Consider the following 21,345-nt stretch of genomic DNA (forward strand, 5'->3'; position numbering starts at 1 on the left):
GGCTTTTGCATATGATACAGTAAAATGACTAGACAATTACTTTTGTTCATACCACTCTACCTGTTTTGTGTATTTAGTGCAAAAGAATAAGAGCTTTACATATTGTATAGGCATGTCACTAGATAAAAGTGGAAATCCCACATGAAATTTAGGAGGAACGCTCTAATGTAGATATAGTATGTATGAGCAATACTGTGCTGTTTAGATCGCTGAAAGCGTTTCAGAGATTTGACAACCCTAAACCCAGGGATTCAGGACTTTTTCACTGGTGATACACTCTCTGATGTCAGTTCAGGTTGATCTTAATAGCTCAAATCCAGGATATGAAGGATGGCATCTCTACTAGTTTCAGAGAGGACAGAGAAACCTGCAAAGAAAGCTTTAAGTGCCATGTGGCCAGAAGTAATTAAAGCTTTGCTTTTATGTTTTACTGGCCTTTAAATAAAATGATAAAGGCAAAACTCAGATACTGGGGGGTAAAGGGTAGCTGGAAAATTTCTAGTGTCTATTAGCTGTATTAGAGCAAACAGACTTTTATTCCTCCTCTTTACAGGCATTTGTCTTCTCCTCAGTATTGAAGCAAATGCATTTCTCCCTCTTTTCCACTCCTCTCCTAACCACCCATGCACCCATCCTTGCTCAGCACACACTGGCTCTTCTTTCACCTGATATCCAGAAGCAGACTAAGCATAGCTCAAGATCTTCTCCTGCCCTGGGACAACAGTGTACACATGGACCTCCCCCATGCTAGCCCCCGGCCATTCACCTCATGTGCTGCTTTTGACTTCCCTGGTAAAGTGCCACAGGAGATGTGGCTTTATATTGCTGTGACACATTTTCCCCCACTTCTCAAGGCTGACACATTCTACATAAAACTGTTTTGTTGTGGTTAGCTGAATCACTTCATGCCTCATGGAGTGCTCACAGCTTTGCTGTTAGTGTGATGTTAATATTGCCCCCATCCCTGGTGGACAGACAATGCGTGAGTAATCCTGCCCACAGTCCCCGACTCTTCCTGAGTCACCGGGACCCTTTAGTTACAGGTCTGAGCCACACTCACAGCTGTCTGCAAAAAAGCCTAACACAACATTCCTGGAAGCAAATAAGACCAGTCCCCATATGCCGAGACACTTCTCCCGTACAGGCACAGCCATCCAACTGTGTCCAGCAGGATCCCAGCCACGGGTAGCAGGGTACGTTGCCTGCTCTGCCTGTAGGCAGCTCTGACCCCACCATTTTGGCACAGCGGGTGCCTTGGGGAGGCCTTGCCTCCCCAAAGAGAAAACTGCAGCGTGCCTGTAATTATTTTTTAGCAGATTTCAAAGGACAAGCCAGTCAATTCTTCTAGGAAGAAATCCACAGTAGTAAATGATCCTATTAAGTTTGGTGTGCAACTAAGTCCTGAAGTTGAAAAAAGGAATGATTTAATAAATAAAAGAGGAGAGTTTGAAGACACACTTATAGCCACTAAAGCTCAGTGTTTGCAACAGTTACCATATGGCACTTTGCGAAGGTGGGAGGCGGGAGGGAAAATGCAGGCTCCCAGTTATCACTGTGTGGTATCTGGCAGATGATGGGCTTTCAGTGGTGATACCGTATACACCACCGAACAGATTCTGCAGTTATACCATAGCAACCTTCATTCAATCAATGAGGTCATAGCAGTGTCAACGCCAAGAAACTATAGCTTCTTGTTTTCTTCAGATAAGAACTTCTGAACAACAAAAGAATAAAAATATCCAAACCAATCTTCTCTGCAAAAGTGGGGGTGTGATTATCACATGGTGTGTATCACTCAGCTCAGCCCCATGATAATTGATGGGGCTGTACTTATTTAATACCAGCTTGGATCTGATACATAAATATCTAGCATTCCCTTTAGCAGTCAAAATTAAACAGGGTTTTGGGTTTTTTGAAAGCTAGGATTGAATTCACTGAATACTTCACTTTTTTGGAGAACACTATTGCTTATATAAGTAAAGAAATTCCCAAAGAAGCAAACTTCCTGACAGCTCTTCTTTCAAAGAAAGAAAACAAGTAGCTTTTTATTTGCCTGGGAGACCCCTAACTAGCAATTCTCAGTCACCTACAGGTGGCTGATTGAAATATTGATTAAGGTCTATTTACTGTATCATGCTTGTGTGGCAGCTTTGCTGCAGCTCATTTTTACACGCTAAAAGAATGCATTATTTGTGAAAAAATGCAGTAACTAGATCAGGTTTTTAAGTCATTTTAAGGCTAAACTAAATTCAACCTGCCTTTTCTAACTCTCTAGCAGACATAAGCATACAAACCTTTTCCTCACAGGTCTTAATCTTGTCATGGCGAGTTTATCTTTATAAAGGATGAAGACACCTCAGATTCAATGTGCTAAATAGCTGGCCCAGAGATTAATAGTACAGTACAGTCTAAGCTATTTATACGGGTTTTGTAGAACTTGCCTACAATCATGGATATGACACATTTCACTCCTCTTCATCCCTTCCTGTTCTTTGTTCTTCCCTCTTAGATACTGAAACTCAATCCTGTGTTTAAATACATCCCTATTCAGAACAGATCATAAATCATAAAATTCCTTTTGACCACTCAGTTTTAGTCTGAATCAGGATCTCAGTAGCAAAACCAACTTTTTGATATTACTTTTTGCAGTCTTTAAGGAAAATTCAAACTTCTGTTTCTGGGCACAACCCAAAATCTGAGTGATGAGACCCAGAAGAAACTTTGGCAAAAATGCTGTAGAGATTCCTGATGCAGATGGTCTCTCCTTTAAAGCAGCTTGAAGTAGCAATAGCTTACAAAAATGTCCAGGCAAGTCTTCAGTATGTACAGTGAATCCAGTAGGTTCATATTCACTTTTCATGAGCCATGAAGCAGGTATTAGACTGTAAAAGCTAACAACTGAAAAAACAGTTCCCTTCATCCCAGAAAAAGCTCTTTGGATAGGGGACTAGGAAAAATAATCAGGAAGTTTTTAATCAGTTTGTCACTATAAAAATAAGTAAAAGTTGAGTAGATAACATATTCATTCTCAATTTTTCATTTGCGTGCAGTAGAATTTATGTCATCACTGAGGCAGGCCCAAATTCTACTAACCAAAGTCGTTGGGGTTAAATAAGTGATATATGTCAAGGCATAATTTGCCTTGTAATCTGGATTTGAACCAGAGGAGCTATTCAGAAAAAGCTACATCACCTATTGCTTGAACCTATGCTAACCTATATATATTATGATATTGATTTCTCCACTCTCATTACTTTCTTTCACACATTAAGTCATTGAGTAGTCACCTTTTTATCATATCACCCTTATTTTTGCTATGATATTTTATCTACTTTTAAACAGTAGATACAGACCATATTAACCCATTACTGAAAACCTTCTTATACAAGGACATGTAATCCTTTTTTATTACACAGTGCTTTAATAACTTAATTGTTAACAGCCATACATTTCAGATAGTTTTATATGGCAGTTCCTGATTGGATTTAGCAGTTGGCAAAAAAATATGTTATCCTTTCAGCAATGCAAATATATTATTTCATTCCTACATGTTGATCCAGATTTTAACCTAACATATGATTAAGATAACATGAACATCTTTTAGCAGCAATGTGTTCTTCCACAATGCATGCTTCATTGTTGAATTAAATCTAGAGCTGGGTAATCTGCAGCTTCTGCTGAAGTAAGAAGGGAAATGTCACATGGCAGCTGCAGAGATGAGAGAGGGTGAAGATCATGATAACTGAAACTACCAGAGGAGCTCAGATAAGTTAAATACGAAGACTGGAATTTGGCCAGCAGATTGAGGTTAATGGTCTTACCCTTGAAAAACTTCATAACAAGTGTTCAGCACCTAGGTTTTACAACTCATCTTGGATAGCTAGGAGATCAACTGCAGTGTAAAGACAGCTTTGTTTCAGGGTCGAAGTCTGAAGGAGCGGAAAAGGGTAAGAGCAATGTATAGCATTGCCAGCTTTGCTCTGTAAACTTGGAGTGCTCCTCAGATGTTTCCCTCTAAAGCGTAGTCAAGAATCAAAATATATAGCCCAAAATATAGCTTCAGGTCTTCAAAACATGCAAACAGAGGTATTTAAATATAAAGCAAAATACGAGAGTATGCTAGATTTCAGTTTGTCACTGCCATAGGGTTCAAATAATTACTTATGTACAACACTCATTATATATTCAATTAAAACTTTGTCAGCCACAAAAGCTTAGAAACACAAATCTGTCCCAGTCTACATTCAACAAAATGAAAACCAGTTAACTAAATACCATAAGACTCAGTGGGAACACTGACATATGTATGCAAGTTATTTTAATTAGACTATACAAGAGAGACACACACAATCTGCTCCCTTATGAAAACCCAGATGTAGGCTTAGTACATACTACACCTAGAGTGAGGAACACTACCAAACGCTAAGACTTCTCAGGAAAACAGTCCAGTCAGCAACCTCTGGAAAAATCAACCTTTCTTTGTGAATTTCTAGGCTAGTCCAGCCTCTCCAGTGTTCACCCTGAAATAACTCTTGCAGGCAACCAGTCAATTACTACAGCCAGCTCTCCTACCTGTTTTTATTTAAAGTATCAACAAACAGATATTTTGACATCAGCAGGTGGAAGAGCCTCATTACTTTGCAGACCTAAACCCACAGCTTAATTAGTAACATAAACATCTATAAAGGAACAAAAGGTGAGGGACAGCTTGTTTAGCTGAGCTCCCATTAAATGATTGCCTAAATTTATGTGTACTGATCTACCTGCTATGATAGCTTGGCCTCTTTCTCCCATATCGTTCTCTGGGACAGTGCCAGGTTCATAGTGTGGGGATCATACTGAGTTAAATGGGTAGTGTGGGGTGCCTTATCTGCAAAAACACACTTTCCCACTGCTCATGGTATTATGACATTCATACTAGTCATTGCAAATTTTGCTGACTCGAGTTCTGTGCAAAAGTAATCAGAAGTAAGTAGCAGTGCCAACCAGTAGCTTGAGAAACTTCAAATGAGAACGCAGATTAGCAGCTCACTCAAGTAAGGAAGATTTTCAGTACTGGTGGAGCTTCTGCCTTCTGGGAAAGAATAACCAGATGAAGCACATTGCCCTGGAGCCAGGGTGGTTAGTACACAAAGAACATCTTGCAGCACATCACAAAACTGCACAGCTTCAGAGCAGCGTTTTGTAACTTTACTAACTGAAAGTTGAATTTCTTTCTAAAATGGGTGGAAGTCAATTCCTATGGATAGAAATAGTTAACTGATTTTGCTGCCACCTGTGAGCCAAAATAAGCTGTGAGTATAATATTACTTACCGGCTTCTTCACACTATAGCGAATATTTCACACAAGAGAACTCTAGACAAATTATTCTAGTCCTGTGTCTTTTTATTGCTGCTAATAGCTTGTTTCAACAAAGACTCAGACATTCCAAAATTGATGGGAAGAATATTGACATTGGCTTAATAAATCCTTCCAACCAGAAAGAGTTGAACAAAGGGAAATAGGTTACAGTTTTCCTTGCGGACCTGTTCCATAATTAAGGAGCTTGGGGCAGATTTTAAAGACCGAGAATTCCAAAACATGTGTCAGTTTGTAATTCCTCTGATCATTTCCTCTCTCAGTGTGCCCCTCTACCATCTAAATGCCTTTTAAATTCTGCTCCTTGAACATATCTTTCCTTGGCAATTTATCTATGTGCATATCCTTTTTGATATGCAGGAAGCGTAGATACACTACATACTGATGGCTAAAAGTGATGGGCTGCAGAAATAAAGCTTTAACTAAGATGAAATCGGAAAACCTGGAAAACTACAGTGACAAGGTTGCCTGCACAGCTTGTTCCAAGATTAGTGGTGTGCAAAGTTAAGGTTTTAAGACAGCCAGCCTTAAGATTTTCAGAAATTCAGAACAGAAATTGTGTGGCCTTGAATTCAGCCCATCACAGACAGCTTAGCACCACTTGACTGCCAGAGCCAGACTGATTTTTGTAATGATTGTTAATATCGGTTGCATAATAAGCTCATATGTGTGAGCATCACACACAGTCTTGATTAATACTTATGTGGCAATGTAGTAGCGAAATAAGAGAGGTATGCAGGGGCAGTGATAGGAAAGGGAGGACTCACCCACTTTGTGATTTGTGTCACACAGTGTAATATCGCTCCATCTCGCCTAGCTGCAAAAAGAAAGGGAAAACAACACTTAAGAGATCAAGTTTTTCTAAGGCAGAAGTATTTGGAGGACAACAGAATAGCAACAGGGTCTGTCATGCTGGTGAAAAATGGATAAATGCTTTTTAAGCTCTTTGTGGGCAACTGACAATGAAACTGAGAGGTATGGAGTGAAAAAAACCTTGAAGTTTCCACAATCTTGTAGGTAGAGCTGTAGTTGATAAGACCTATAAGCAGATCTTTAAAAATATACCTTTACAAGTAAATTTCTTTCTATCCAGGGAATTAATGTAAGAAGGTAATTTGCTAACCACTTCTTCCTCTGTCAGCCATTTTGCTCTCTGAAGGATGAGCCCATGTTCAAGAAGACTGGGATTTAAAAAAAAATTAACAAGCACAAAGGATTTTTTCTAAACCCTTCTCCACTCTGTTGCATGTAGAGTTTTGCCTGCCTCATTCTCCTTTTATTCTCTCTCCGACATGATACCTCTTATCTCTCCCTTGCTCAGTCTCTGTGACTGGTCCCTCTCAAAACTCTGCATATCTGCTTGGCCCATTGCCTCAGCTGTAGGGACAAAGCTCTGCTCACTGATATCTCTCAATCATGAAGCATCAAGCCTAGGGCACTTTTGGGAAAGATGCGAGGCTATCTCATCTGCCTTCTTGCCTGCCTGGAATGCCACAGTCAGGAGAGATAATAGAGACATTTCGGACAAGAACAGGAGCCCTCCCACACAGCAGGAAATTGTGCGTATGAATGTTGTCTCCCATAGAAAGAGTAACTAAATTTTTACTCCATAACTGGCTGGACCTGTCATCACTCCAGCAAATAAATAGTGAGGACGGGTGGGAAGACTGGCTTTCAGCCTGATCTGAAAATCATTTCTGAGCTACAGGAATGACAGTGCTTTGGGGCTGGCTGCTAGAAGAAAATGTGGCTCTTGCATGTGAGAGAGGGTACAAGGAGAAAGCTATGGTGCTCTGACTGTCCACAAATGTCCAAAGATTCGCTTCACTAATTTTCACCTCGCAGTGAAAATTTCCTCTCCCCAGGTTATAGAAAACACAGGTCTATTCCAAATGACTGTTTGCTCAAGAACAGTTTTCTTTGAAGTTCTGGCAAATGGTCCCTGTGAAAAACTGCTAAAAATTCCAGTACCACTGCTTTAGAAATGGGCTTTTCATAAGCAAATATCAAATTATCTTGCTATCTTCATATGAGGCATTGTTCAGTAAATAAAGAGTACTGATAATTGACACAATAGCCAGACATCCAAATTCCAGAAGGTGAAAAAAATTCCTCCATACTGGCCCTTTGATTCCATCCCAGTGCAACTGAACTCTGCCTACAGAGACTTCTATTTAAAAAACAGCAATAAAATATCTTTTTCTTTCCTTTGTACATTTTTCTGCTTTGTTAGTGAGTTGTACCGACTTTGTGGAGTCATTGCAGTTACTTGTAAATGATGTATGAAAAGAAAAATTCCTGTCCTTTCCATGCACCAAGAGAATACTGGCAGCTCTCAGCAAACCCAGGTATGCTGCTTGTTTATATTGAATTCAAAGTCATCAAGTAAAGGTACTGAATTGAAAGATAATTATCCATCCAATTACCTCTGTTGCTACTTCAAAGGAGACACATTTCAGAAGAGTCTTTCTTTGTCCTTTCATCTCCCCCCAGCCCACCTTCAGGTTTTAAAGATTTTATTTTTAAAGGGCAGGTTTCAAAGTTTAGAGGGTAAAGCTTGGGGAGGGGCATTTCTAAAGGCTTGGGCGGGGTTCTCTCTGACACCACAGGCAAGAATTCCCCCAAAGACTGATCTTACAACCAGACAAGCCATTGGTGCAGTTGTAAAAAACAGAAAAAGTCACCATGACAGAGACTATGACCCAAACTCAGCTGTTTTCCCTCTGAAATTTACCCTCTCTTGGTCCAGTGGGAAATCCAAGCTATTCTGTACAGGTACTTGATTTTCACAGTAATTAAAGACTTCATTGTGTAAGCACAGGAGTCTCTTATTTCAAAAAATTGACAATTAACATGATCTCCTATTCTCTAGGAACACCCCAAGATGCAGTGCCTACATTTGGCTGTGTTACTTTTAGACTGCTGCAATAACAATTTTTTTAAAAGGGAGATACACTGAATACAGCATACTGTTTGTCTTGCTCTCAGCTACAGGTGAAACTGCAGCCTCTGTTGTCACAGCTCTGTTGATTTCAAAGACCCAGAATTACATCTGTGCTTTTCTCCCCGCCACGCTGTTTGATTAGGGGAAAAGTCACCACAGCTCTGCTCTCCTCCATTTAAGCATCTTTAACACATTGCCAGCCAGCTGACAAAATGACTCTTAAGCATAAAATACTCCACTTTCTCGAAGCTGCATGTAAAGGGGAATGCAGATTTTTTTTTACCTTCCTTTTAATGTTTAAATAAGCAGTCTATTCTTTCAGAGACATGAACTGTCCTCCTTCAGTTAGCTACCTCCTCTAACACGCTGTTCTGCTATACAGGCATGTAAATAAATTACCTTATTTTTCCCAAGTGAATAACACAGTGTCATTTAATTTTAACTAATGCTTTATTGGGTAAAAGATGGGAAGAGCTGGGTCAGAAAAAAGTATTCTCTTGCCGTTTGGAGTGAGAAGCAACGAAGAGACAGATGGCAGCTTTCCCTTCTTTCTGAAGCAATAGTGCCTTAAAGTTTCTGGATGTTGTATTCCTAAATCTATAAAGAGGTTTGAAAATGCCTGCATGTGAGAGGCTGGTAAAGGTGTACTTGTTTATGGGAAGTATTCCTGCTCTGGATAGGGTAAGAAAAGACAAGGCAAGAAATGGCTGTGACATTTGGACTGTAGGTTTTCAATGCTCTGCAGTGACCAGGTACATTTAGATTTCAGCTCAGCAGCTGGGTATTAGAGAAGAAAGAAAGAAATATCTCTAACCAAACAATTCATCTTAAAAAAAGTCACCCCTGCAAATGCTCCTCCATTATTGCTTTTGATCCCACATCACCTTCCCCCTTGCCTCCCTGGGGGTTTTAGAAAGAAAGTTAAAAGAGCTTCAGCAGACAGTGATCCTTCACCTCCTTTCTGGCTGCTCTACTCCTGCAAGCCATTCTCCAAAGGGATGTATGGGCACACTTGGAAGTCAGACACAAAGACCAGGTAGAAAATCCACCCAAAGCCAACATAAAATGCTGCACATACTTGTCTCCTCGATTCTTCCACAGCAGACCAGCTCCAGACAACAGTGATCATCATCTGCTGCAGTATGCCACAACCTGGACAGGACAAAACAATTTTGCAGAAATCCTGTTTTTAAGATTCTATTTCAAGGTGAGTCACGTTCTGTCTTCTGTGCTGTGTGGAGCTGTGATGTCTGTCCACAGAAATACCCAGTCGGGCTCACAACCTACGGTGTCAGAGACTGTATGAAAACAGTTTTAGTGAGAAAAGAGAGTATGGAATGATTAAAGGTGTTTGGCAGAAAACTCTTTGCACCTTTTTTAACACTTCCTGCATCATTCAGTTCTTCTGTAGTGCACGAGTTTGGATCTTAACACAGCCTTCAGTGACTGAAAGCTGTTGCCAGCTATTGCTTGCTCCAAGTAGCTACTGTGGTCTAGGCACAAGTATAAGGAAAATTACCACCTTAATTAGCTACACTGCTGCTGCTGCCTGGTGTTTCCTTTGTCTCCTGTGGCCTGTAAGGTTGCTCTGAGTCACCCAGAGGCTACACAGGTCCCTCTGCACAGGCCTGAAATGCAGGCAGAGTAAAGGCAGCTTGCAGGCAGCTCTCCCACCCTCACCCCCTCCTATCCTACACATCATGGGGGAATCTTAGAAATCAGACCTTACATGTTCTACCTTCTTCAGGAAAGAAGAGTATTTCAGAAACAGGTTTGTGAACATACTAACCAGCACACACCAAGATTTTATAATGAGAAAAGCAAACTACAACATTAATTCAATTATACTGGCTATGGGATGGATAATGGACTTTGAGCTACATTGCTGTCTCTCCAGCATCTCTCAGAAATATTACGTTAATTGAAATAATGAAAATGAGGAGGTCAAGGTTTGCTCTACAGCAGATCTGTTCTCCTAGCTGAGTAACAATTGCGATAGTTTGTTTTTTGACTGACGCAGCCAGATCTGAAAAGCCTTACCTTGCAGGTGTCTTTATACCAGTAAGTAAAACTGAGGTACTTCACAATACACTTGATTGCATCCATACAGAATTGTTTAGTGCACTTTAAAGACCTGAGTCTGCAGGGCTTCTAGTGTGGGAAGACACTAAGAAAATAAGCTTTTCTACGTGAAGATGAAGAAGTGACTTTCTGTTTGCAAGAGTTATGCTGCCTTGCTGGGCAAACAGCTCGTTGTTTGAGTTTATATGCTCGTGTTTACTTAAACTTGACATGGTTGATCTCTGTGCCAATCACACACAAATATGTAGATCAAACTGTGTTTGCATAAAGCAACCTTGCAGTTAATTAAGAAATACAGAAAGATTTAATCTGGATTTACACTGCCAAATTAGCTAAAATATGTTTTTCTATTCTCTTCTATTCTCTACCAGTTCTTGAATAAGGAACCCCATATTTCAAACTTGTATTTAACTTCAACCATTCACATGTACAATCACTATGGACTTATGATTACAGTAGAGGCATGATGTCTGACTTTCTAGGTGACATTTATATTTTCACCAAGTCATTAACCTTACTTCAAATTAATTTTCAATCTACTGTACCTCCTGAAGGCTTAGGATATTTGTTTGGTCAATCAGTTCTTGTAAATCACAGGCTCATCTGAGACCTGGTTGTAGTTTTGCCACTGGAACATATCACAGTCCTAAACATAAGCTCAAGAACAGCACTGCCTTGTATAAGCTAAAGAACAGGTACTTCAGGAGAGAGAGGCTCCAACTTTATACTGCCTATACCTTTAAGAAAGTGTATATAACAGAACTACATATGGCAGTGATTGTAAAACAGTTTGCTATAGGTAGCTGATACAAGGTATAAACTTATTTCAGATGTTTTTAAAGTATCATATATAAAACACTAAAGGAAGTACAGCTATCTGGCTTTCTTGTGAAAGCTGGAACATTGAAAGTTATGTATAAAATATTTAAGAAATGTAGTTTTGATGTGTTATTTTCCATGTCTTTTTGCCTGCAAGTGGAGAGGTGGATGGGATTCCCAGAGAGTGTCTTTTATAGATTCTGCTGACAGCTCTACAGATCCACTTCCTTTCAAGCCCTGTTGGTTCTCTTTCTGAGGAAAACACAAAACAAAAGACAACTGGTACATCTTCTCCAAACTTTACAAAGAAAAATAAAAGAAACTTTGCCTACAGAGAAGTTTGGTTTTAACCATTTCATTTTTATGTGGTTTCATTAACTCTGGGTTTCCTAGAGCACTAGGCACACATAGAAAACAAAAACTAGGAACTTTTGCCCTCATGCAAAACCTGTCCCCAGCCACCAATAATTAAGCATGGCAGTCTCACAGAGCTAGGCTCACAGTAGATTTGGATGTCTTTAAGACAATACATGATAGATAAAACAATATATGAAGACTTTTTAAAATCTATACTCCATTCCTTTAATTTGAACGCCCAAATCTTTAGTGGCTGGGAAATATGAAACTTCATGATTAAAACCAAAATATCTAGCTGTTCAGTGTGACTCTTTTTCTGATGTACTCCTCACTCTAGTGTTGTGTGTGTCAATTGACCTTGCTTTTATTAGGAGTTATCAAGTAGTGAGTTTTAGCTAATCACTACTAGGCACCTAGCTGTTCTGCAAATGAGATCAAAGAGCAGTACATACTGTCTGGAGAAGGAGCAGAGGTATGAGGAAAGACTTCTGGCTTCTACTTTGAGCTCTGCTATTGATTACCACACACCATTTGGCAAACTGTGTAACTTCCCTTTTCCTCAGCCTTATACTTAACTAGCAAACCAGTTGTGACAGTCAATGTCTAGAAAGTATTTTGAGATCCATGGATTAAAAGTTTCCAAAAATTCTCAAAGTTTCACCTCCCATAACTGCCAAATATTATTATCAGCTATAATCTCCCTGTCAAATGTTAGGGGAAGAGGTAGAGAGGGATGGGGAACAATTAATAACAGTACAAATCTTCCCCTTCCACAATCTTCTTTATTTACAACCCCTATCACAGTTTAAGGGTGGTCTTATGTTCATTGGTGTCTGTCATACATTAAAGGTGCTGCTGGAGATTGGCACAATACAGGTAGAGGTCGAGAAATCCAGGTATCAGCCTGTAATCACAATGCCAATGCTACCCAGAAGGAAGGAGGAAAGAAATATTCCCTCTCCTCTGAGTTTTAATTGCCATTCTGCTATCTCACCAACTACCCACTGCAACATTAGTCTCAATTAGCACCCCTGATGGTAGATGCCCTGTTGCATGAGTGATTTACATCTCACATGCCAACAACTTTGTGAGGGCCTGAGTTTGGCAATGCATCTGAAATATTTCTAAAGTTAATTAATACAAAGGTGAATCCACAAGATATTTTTGCTTTACATAGCTGCTTCTGCCCACCCAATTCTGAATGAAAGCACAGAAAAGTTGTAAACTTTTGCCAGTGATTTGGACTCCCCTCTGCAAAGCTCACTACAAACTGGCAGTATGGCACTGGGCCTTTGCCAGCATCAGTTTTTAAAAAGCTTTACCCTAAATGCTTGTTGTATCAATCCCTGTAAATAATGGTTTATAGTATTACTCAGGTTTTACATGTTAGAACAACCGCTGCGTAATACTGTTGTCACTACTGAGGCTTTTGCAGGAAGTGGAGTCAAGAATATGGTCTGCAACTGCTGAAACAGTAAAACAGCCACCTAAGAAATTACTTGTTTTACATTTGGGAAGTCACCTGAACAAAAATAAAAAAATTTCCGAGTAAGTCTTTCAGTTCAACTATTTATTGGTTGCCTTTTTAACTCCTGTTTGCAAACACCTGCTCACACTGTTTTTTTTAACAAGATCCCAAATGTTTACATAAGCAAGGTATCAGAAGGCAGCTTGTTTCACAGGTGGATTTCACCTGTGTAGAAGCTCATACATTACAAAAACTAGCATAGCCTGCCTCAAAGCCCGTCAAAGAAGCAGGAAGCCCCTCTGTTCCAGGATCCAATCCGTCACAGACGGAAACCAGCCTGCCTTCATCCATCAGCGGAGCCACGCTGATTTTCAGCAGCTGGCGATCTGGCCCCATATGCCTTAGCTGACCAGTCACATAGCACAAATAAAGAACAGTCACAACTAAAGATTAATGAACTCCAGACCACAAATCACCCATGTAAATGATCCTGGGATTACTAGTGTTTGTGAACAGTGAACACAACTGCAGCTTCTCGCACAGCTTACAATTGAGCCACAAAGCCCATGTGAAACAACGCGTATGTGAAAACCTCAGCGGGACAGAGCCATTATCACAGGATTTCAAACCACAGAGGCCAGAGCAATGCATACAGATTTGATCAGAAAATCAAATGCAAACTTTGGCTAAAAAAATTGGTGAATAGTAAGTTTGCCAAGAAATGAGATTTTAGGAGGATTTTAACCACCCATGAATTCAGATTGAATTTGATAAAACTGTTTTGGCTCTAAACAATGAAGAAATATTTCCAGTACATGCAAAATATTTAATTCGGTTATTTTCCAAGGAAAATGTTATGGCTTTTTTTTTTTTTTCTTTTCAGTGAGACTTCTATTCATGACTTGAGTACCTTGTTTTAAAATGGTAATAGAAAGTGGCTATCATCCTGAAAGTGCAATGAAATATTCAATTTTGGACCAAATTGTTCATGTTTGGATCAAATTTGGATCTTCACCCATAATACTAACACAGACGCTGGATATATGTATATGTACACATGGATGTATGCATGCTTTCTTTTCAACTGGTTAGGCCAAAGAAGTGGAAAGAACCTTCTGACAGCTCAAATATTTCTATCAAAATGGCAAAGCCTTTCCCTCCCACCCAGAGCATGCAAAAATCCCATTTGCTTTTCTGAGCCTTTGCAGATCCCCAGCCTTGCACTATGGCTCCATCCTCCTGGCTCCACCTGATGAACTGAACAGATCTGATGGGTGTGCAGCAACCCCAGAGGCACCCGGGCAGGTCTGAAAGCACTCGCTTCTCCAAGCCTGAGTGGCCCTGCAAGTCTCTCAGCATTTGGGACCGCATCAGCTAGAATGCCTTGGATCCTAGAATGCCATAGACTGAGCAGGCGGTCTTGGGAAACCTCGCCATCTGACCAGAGCAGGGTGCCAGGGGAAGACCGAATCCATTATCACACCAGGCTGAAGCAGAGAGAATCAGACAGTATCTGAGAGGTTGCAAGCGTATGGAGCAAAAATTCAAGATGAATTTTGTAGTTGCTAAATTTAGATTGCTCCCCTGAGGCACCAGCCTTCAGGGATTTCTGCTGTGGGAAATAAAGTGGCAGGTATGTGTGGAGGGGAACTTGCTTCTGCTCTCCTGAAAGCCTCCCTGAATGTGCTGTGGGGAAAGACAAGAGGACAGAGCAGGACTGACATTGGAACACTTCTTTCCAAAGTCTGGAGTTTAATTTGCCCTAAAATGAAGTAATTTGTCATTGGGTGCAAAGCACTACTTCTGACCTTTAACATCTGCAATGTGTATATCAGATAACTTATCTTCTGTCATATTCCCCTCTCCCCTCTTCTCTTTAGAAATATTGCAGAATACGTATGGAAATAATCACATAAAAAACAAGCAGTCACTGAAGGCTTTCCACCAAACAGGATACAAACCTCTTGGTTAACAACAATGTCACAAAGAAGCTGTAAAACCCCCAAAGTCATTTCCTCCTCCTAATTCACAATGACATTAACAAGATCTGAACCCTGACCTGCAGGTGACTAAATTATGTTGCTAAGCAACTACACTTTCAAAAAAGAGAGAGAAAAGGAGCAAGCAGTACACACACATCAGGCTGCTGGTATGGGGTAAATATGCATTGTGTCCGACTCCCCACGCTTGAGATCCAGCGTGGGAGCTGGCTCCCCCCTCCACTGCAGGAAAGGAGTGGGGTTCCTGACAGGTGTATGTGCTGGTTTGGGTTTTTCTTTTCTTGAGAGACCACACAGATAGGTATACATGAACATTGCTACAGCTAGAAATGACAAAATTAAATATAGCAGCCATTTTTCTTTGGAGAAGAGGTGCTTATAAATTCACTTCGTCCAAAGTATCTCTCACTTCGGCAATACATCAAACTATGCAGACCCATCAGTCTGAGTCAATTAGAAATTACTCACCAAGTAAATTACATTGAAAAGCTTTGATTTGTTACTGGAGTTTGTTACTGTTCTCTTCAATCTTAAAAGACTGAAAGCAAAAAAGTAATAATGTGACAGAGATAGTGAAATGTAACTTTTATTGAGATTGATGGGAACCTATTTGCCACAATATTTGCTTTTAATAATTTAATTTTTCAAACAGTGCAAAGAGAACCATAAATATTTGATTATGAAGTTCTTCCAATTTATGGAACATTGGTTTGCACTGCTTGCCTATATTTTCGATGTTTTTATGTTTCATTTCTAAAAATAATTCTCCAACCATATGTTCATAACTACCTTTTACTCTGCCTTCTAACCGTGTTCCTTTAACTTTCATCTGTCGCAGGTTAGTAACCTTTCTACAAAAGGCACTTCAGGCACTGAAAGAAAACACAGAAGGATGACTCCCTTAAGAAAATATGATGTTTTTTACAGCTTTGGTTTATTTTTGAATTCTGTAACAGGGCCAGCTCTTTCTGACATGAAGGTCACTGACAAAACTTGCAGTGATTTTGGTGGGAGCAAGGCTCGCTTCCCTCATTAGCATTGCTTACGGTTACTGTGACTGCTGCACGACTGGAACGCAGGATTTCGTAATTGGTAAAACAGAAAGCATTTCTCGGGCTAAAACATAAAATAATATGAATACTAACAGAATTTATGTTAATCATACACAACATTTCTAGCTAGAAATATTTCTTCTACGGAATATGTTTGCAACTGCTGTTTAGATGAGAGGACTTGGCTATTGCTGAGGACACAACAGCCGATTAAATTGCATGACTGGACTTTTCTGATATGACAGTTCCTACAGATGTGTGTAAAAAACAGGCGCAGGGTCTAACCTTGTCAGTCTTCACGTGGTCTTCAGCCATACCTTAAATGTAAGGAAGGGTATGAGCTGAAACAGCTTTTACCTCCTGTTATACCCAGGTTGTTAACAAAGCAAAAAAACCACAACAGGCATTGCTGCTAAGTGTTTAGATTGCTGGATTTCACGTGCTGAGAAAGACGCTTTCGCTCCTCATTGACGACTGGATGCTACCAGCTTCTGCTTGGCTGCCTCAAATGCATATTAAACCAGGTCATTTTACAGATGCCAACGACAGATTTTATGGTAAAATGTGTTAGTGTCCAAAGAGCCTTTCTGACAGGTTGGCTGCCTTCTAGATGAATCATTCCACCTCGTACCTAGCAGGAAGTTCTGGTGCTGGAGATACCATACCAACCCCCTCCTCACTCCCAAACCCCTACCATTCCTGACACAGTATTCTTACGGGAGGATTAAACTAAACAATGTAATAAAATGTACTAGTGTATAATAGTAACACCAAAAATTAAGACAAATGCAATCTAAAAGCACTTCTAACATAAGGTACAGAGTCCTACGTAAATGTCAAATTCTAAGGTGTGTCATTTGTAGAGAAAATGACTCAAACTGAAAGACAAGGCAAAACGAAGAGTCAGGTTAAGTTCTTTTAAAGGCTAGTAAGTAGATGACAAATGTAGTTCAAATACTGCAGGTGAAGAATGAGTCATTATTAATGACCAAGGGCTTTAGTTATTGGTGCTGAACGGAAAAAAAAAAAATCATTATGTTTGAAGCTTTATACTGGCATAGAGTGGAAATTATATGCAATCCCTGCTAAGTGCCCAATTTTACTGCTATAAAATCCCTCTGACTGAAATGTACTTCAAAGTAAACTACTTTAGAATTTCTTTGCACTGTTGGATGCCCAACCAAAGGTCGTTTTCTCTCTCTCTTTGTGCATCATTTTAGCAATTTTTAAAGGTTTTTTTCTCCCCTTCTTCTGCAGTTTACTTCTATTTTTCTACATTTCAGAGGGCCTAAACTGAAAATTGGATAACTGCATTTGGAAATGAAATGCAAAATCAGGAGCCTACAGTGACTTAAAATGAAGATGTTTATTCATTACGGACCTTTCCCTGCAAGGCACTGGCCACCCTCTTGAGCCACTGAACTCAATAGGTGCGAAGGGGTTACAGAGCAGCAGCCCCGGGTGGGAGCTGTGGGCTGGAATATAGCTCTTCCCCTCCTCCCACTCACAGCCCAATTACTCACAAGATTTACTTTTCCCTACAGCAAATTCCCACCATGCCCAGAAAAATCCTTCATCAAGGAAGCTTTTTTCTCATCGTTTTGGGATTCTCTGGCTCTAACAGCTTTCTTACTCGCTCAGTGTATTTTTTCCTCTCCTGATAATCAGAGCGCTGATACAGCACTCTGGTTAGAGGCTGAGAGGAGAGGATCTCACTTTGGTTTTAAACACATCTGCTACCGGTAATAGTGAGGAGCACTTAAAGGTGGCAGTGCTCGGAGTGAAGCAGAGGGCTGTGTAGAGGAAGTATCAGCCATGTCATCTTCATTTGTTACTTCAAGAGAAATCCCATCCCAAACCTTCCAGGAATTGTAAAGCTCCTCGGGGCATAAATTGGGGTACACTTCAGTGTAGGTGCAGACAGCTTCCATCCCACTGCTTTGGCTCTGCTGCTGCTCTATTTAGGAGACTGTAGGTCAGCCTGAATGTTACTCCAATTTATCCTGGCTGAATATCAAAGGTATCTAGGTACTTTTCCCTCCCCACCTATGATATATACAAGCAGGTGATGGAAACACATGATTAAAAACCTGTAAGAGAACAGAGCGCCTGAAGATCCCCCCCAGAGCAGGACAGCAGTGCTCCTGGGTCTACAAACTAACTATATAACAGCAAAGTAGTATTAGCTGCTCTATTTGATGATTGCTTCAAGATTATCTCTTGGACTGCTATCAGAAAAGTTAATTCAGCTGAAAAATAATGTTGCCAATCTTCTTAGCCCACTGGAAGAAGAAAATTTAGCCTTAGCCCACAGCTTACCAGGTAGTTTACACAAGCACTAACACCAGCAACACCAGTCCCTGAACATGTGAACGCTCCCTTTGGCAGCCTTCCACGTTACAGGCAATCATACACCTGCAGTGAAAAATCCCATTCCTTTATTTATTTTCTTTCTCTGATGCACAAAATGGCAAGTAGCTTTTGACCAGCATGTGATCTGAAGCAGAGAAGGAAAGACCAGGAACAAAAGAACAGTTAATAGTCATGAGAAAAGGACAGACATGCACGTTTGAACAACACAGACTGCTGCAATACATGGCATTATATTTTTTCTTACTATTTTCAATAACAGCAATATGACTTTTGTTTTGCAAAATGGCATCGTATGTTGCAAATACAGTGTGTCCTGAGGCCTTTCAATTTTTTTGGCAGAATACAAAGTTGTGCTTACATGGATCTCTGTACTGTACTGACAGGAGGGAAAGAAAGGGGAAAGAAATAGGACGATAAGAAAAACTCTTCAGGGCAAGCTAGTAATAAAAGAAACGTGAAGTTTTTAAACTGGCTAGGGCATTGACATAGCATTCAGGAAACCTATGCTCAGTTTCCAATTTCTGGTGCAGTATGATCCTGACCAGCTCTCTTCATCTCTCACTGCTTTCATTTTTTTAAACCAAAAATGACACTACTAGCCACCTTTCCTTATATACTTGTGTTGTGAAGACTAATTCATTATTAATAACTGAGAGAGGTTCACAAACACAATGATGCGTGCCATATGAGCCAGCAGAAACTCTTCTATCCCCTCTGCACCATGCCTCATACAAAAAGAGATAAAGAGGTTGATTTCTAGCAGGAGAGCTGTGACTGCTGCAGATAAAGGTTCCCCACAGACTAAAGAAGACACTGTTTGAAGGTATTTAGTGCTATAGCTTTCCTTACACAGCCATCTTTATTCTACATAAAAGCATATTTACAGAATCCAGGCTTCAATGTGCTGTGGAGTGGCAGGGAAAGGGATTTGTTTTCCCCCTTTCTCCCACCAGTTTTCCCCCTAAGGCTGATCTGGCTCTATCCCCTGTTCCAAGCCATTCCCGGGGGCAGCTCTCTTCTCACCCTTACTCTCAAAAAGCCACGCAAAACCCCCACTCTGCAGAGGACAGGCTCATACTGCTGTCTCTAAAGCCATTTTTGTTTACCTAACAACACTGTGAGTGGATCTTGACTTGAAACCTGGATTTGTCCTTAAGAAAACCATGTATCAAAGAACAAACCCAAAATCTCTCTGAGAAAACATACAATTCTCTTCTGAGTGTGTGTGGAAAGGAGGGCAGAGGATGGAAAAAATCAGAGACCATGTTTCTAACTGATTTAGTGGAAGCCAGTGATCCACAGTGATAATGACAACTATGCAGCAACAATTACCGTCCTCAGACAGCACATATTTACAAGAACCCCTCTGTGGGGAATTGGGCTGCAATCATTTTGGGAGCAGCAGAGTGGCCATCTGGAGGGCCTGGCAGTGGGGAAGGTGCTTGTCATGGAGAAATCCAGGGTGAAAGAGGATCCTGTCAGCCCAGACTGTGGCTCAGAGGCAGGGTGAAGGGATTGTTTGGAACTTTAATTGGAGTTAATTCTGCCTTTTTGCAATTTCTTACCATTTCTGAATAATGTAGTTGTCAAAGCCTTTTTTATTTTTCTTTCTTTAACAAAACCCCAAAAACTAGTTTTAGTAGTGTGAAGCTAAGCTGGAACATGTAGCCACAGCTGTGGTAGGGAATTTAAATGTCTGATGATAGGAATAGTGGCTGGAGGTTTTGGCACTTCACAATTCATAAAATTAAAACAAACACCTCAAGAGTTACCTGAAGAACTTACAAAAAGTTGCACTGTTGATGACAAGGACAAGCGAGAGGTCTAAGCAGTGTCCAGACAAGTACAAGACATCCCGTGACACTCCACCAAACAAGCTGAGCATTTGCAAGGGCAGTGGACCAACTCTTCACAGTGTTCAAGGTCAGGAGGTTGGATAGAGGTCTGAGAAACCGGATCTAGTGAAAGATGTTCCTGACCATGGCATTGGACTAGATGACCTTTAAGGGTCCCTTCCAACCCAAGCCATTCCATGATTCTATGATTCTCCTGACCTTAGACTGGGCTGCACTGGAACAAGGACAACATGGAGACCAAAGGCAAGCAAATACGTTCTAGTACTTTGTCAATGCAAACACTCCTCACAGGATTTATGCTAGTTGACATTAGGATTAACTTATTCCTTAATTAGGATTACACACACTTTGCTAATACAAAATGAAAAGAAATCCACTACCTGATAAAATATGGCCCTATATGCTACCTCATAAAGGTCTTGATGTAAATCTTCATTCAAACAGGAAAAGCTCAGTGATGAAATATGAGCTGACCTCCAGGCACTTAGAGGACTTTCTACCCTTCAGATAAGGTGAGTGTTTTGGAAAGTAAACACTATCAACTGCATGGTAGGTTCAGCGGCAGGAGCAAGGTCCACTGAGACCCATACCTTTACAATTCCTGGGATAAACTAATTTCTCATTATCAGATCTCTCCTGACTAGAGCTAATTTGTCTAGTACTGTGGTGTAAAATGGTAGATTAGGCAGAATCCAACCTAGTATACTGTAAATAATACCTCTAAACTTGCAGGAGTGCCTAGAAAACACCCTTAGGTTTATATACACAGAAATGGGATTAAATCCTCTAAAAAATCCACACCACATTTTACAAAGCTTCCTGCTGGTAAAGAAGTTCGTGATTTTTAATTAGTACTATGCAGACATGAGGCCAGACATGCAATGTTCAATAAACCAGTTAGTTTTTACATCAGTAATGAGTCTTAGAATAATAATGTAGGGCCTTCAGAAGTCAGAAACAGAAGAGTGAATGTTCAGTGATCCTAACATTACCCCTAGGTGCCTGTGAGTAGCAGAGATATTAACAACCTCAACA

Source organism: Strix aluco, chromosome 10 (genome assembly GCF_031877795.1).
Source record: "Strix aluco isolate bStrAlu1 chromosome 10, bStrAlu1.hap1, whole genome shotgun sequence".
NCBI lineage: Eukaryota > Metazoa > Chordata > Aves > Strigiformes > Strigidae > Strix > Strix aluco.